Here is a 2408-nt window from a genome sequence, read left to right on the forward strand (position 1 = left end):
ACCCACTTCGATAGCACTTTTCTGGCTGCGATTTCCGGGAGAATGACAACTAACAGTTTTATCCCTTATCACTATCACTGATTTTCTCTTGCGGGTCAGCTTTGTCAATGATTGCTAGTCGGGAGTAGTCTTTGAATGTTACGCCCCTCCTCCGTCGAGAGAAACTCTCTTTGCAGCTGTTCAAAATATGTTATATCATTATATCATACCTCACAATAAATTGGGAAGCTCTATTATGTCCAAACGGATTTTGGTCAATTTCGTTTTACAAAACATGACATTCAGCCCGGCAAAAATGTAACCTATGGTTGACCGGTGGCATTTGCCCTACAATTACACCCTGTGCTACACAAAAGTTGTTGTCCATTTATCCTCATATGTATAGTATTGTCCGATGGTCATCTAATAAGATAGGCTTCCGCCCTATCCGAAACTCTAACCACAAACGAAATTCCGTGTCAATTGGTCGATAATTGTAACATGTATAGCGTCTGCAAAATCAGGACAATTTTCAGTTTTTGGTTTATTAAAACCCCTAAAAAAGTTAGAATAATCTTCAAAAAACTAGGCGATTGAAGACCACAATTGCGACCTTCAGAGTAATAACAATTTAACATGGACGAACGGACAGACATAGCTAAATCGACTAAGCTCGGCGAGGTAGGAAAATCTATATGTATATTAGACGTTTGGTGCACAATAAAAGGTAAATCGGACGAAGTTATATATGGAAGATATATCCAAATTCGAAACGATCTCGATGAAATTTAGCAAATGTATTTATGAGCTGCATTTGATATATTTCCCCAAATATTGTTGTTACAGAGTGCATATTACGGCTACGGAGGACAAAAATAACAAATCGGATGAACAATATATATGGGAGCTATATATAAATTTTTACCGATTATCTCCAATTTCAATAGGGTTCGTCCTTGGGCCACACAAATGCTTCGGCATATTTAGTCCTTTGAACTTTAAATTATAAATATAATCATAGCGTGTATGACTGAATTCTCCCATAAAAACTTTTAATTGTTATGCGGATCTCTTCTAATTTAGCAAAGTGGTGTGGGGTATCATAAAGTCGGGCCCGCCCGACTTTAATACTTTCTTAACTGGTTTTTGATTATTTTAATCCAAAGAGAGAAATATTTCCCCTAAGAATCCCACTATTCATAGTAGTTCTTTCTACGGCCCTGGCGATTTTATTTCGAAAAAAATAGCCTTAATATTAAAACAACAAAACTATAGGGTACTCTGATTATGCTCAGCGTAAATGATGAGTAATTTGTTTTGCCAGTGTTAGTGTAACCGACAAGGGTGAATTTATGTGTGAGTGTGTTTGTTTTCTCATCAACCCAATAAAAACATCATCAACAATATTTGCCTCATCAGGATTTATATGAACATCATTTAAAGGATGAAGAACGAGCATCATCAATTTCATCAGCATTATTAGAAGAGCGATTATAAAAGGCTTAAAGAATGTTCCAAATATTCACAGGTTACAAAAGGTTTAAATTGTTTTGTGGAGTGTGTTTAAATGCGCGATTATGATGATGATGGGTTAGGACAGCTTTAAGTGTTACAGTAACTTAAGAAGTCGAACAATGTCGGCGAAAGTGTAAAGTTTAGGTTTTGGGAATTAGGAATAAAGTTGATATCTTCGGAGATGTTGCGTAGAGATTCGAGATTCGGTTAAAAATTCTATATAATTTGAGGGGATTATATCTCAGTACTATATAAGAAACAAATAAAAAAAATGTTCAGGAGGGCTATATTGCCTAATCATATTGAGTATACATCTGGAAAGCCCACTCGTAAGCAAAGTAAATAGAAGACATGAAATATATATATTTTTCGCATGACTAGCAAACTTGCAATTTTGTACTTTGATTTAAATAATTGACAAATTTTGTAGTCTTTAAAAATCGTGAAAATTTTCTTCAATTCCTCCTTAAATTCATTTACTATTTCCCCAAAACAAAAATCCCCACCAAAAAAACAAAGGCACTCTTTGCAATTTGTCTAAGCATTTTCCATAATCATGATTTGTCATCACATAAATTATGCGCTGTAAATTTATTTTTGAGTGGAAGTATGAGTTCGCCACTTCTACAGCTGCATAAGACACCCAATTTGGCCTTGCAAAACAATTTCGATAAATCATTTGCCAATGCCTATGCAATAAAATTCAGCCCACAATCAAAGTTTTATTATCTCACTTTATTATGGCTGTAATTCTTTTAGAGACGCATTTAAGTATATGGAGGAGGCCATCAGATTGTCGTCTAGTGCTTTGCAAAATATGCTTACACATGATATTGAACAATTGATTTGCAATGTCCAAAGGACATTTCATTTTATATACGGGCTAAGTCCTGGAGGACTTAATCAGTGGAAAT

Source organism: Musca domestica, unplaced genomic scaffold (genome assembly GCF_030504385.1).
Source record: "Musca domestica strain aabys unplaced genomic scaffold, Musca_domestica.polishedcontigs.V.1.1 375, whole genome shotgun sequence".
NCBI lineage: Eukaryota > Metazoa > Arthropoda > Insecta > Diptera > Muscidae > Musca > Musca domestica.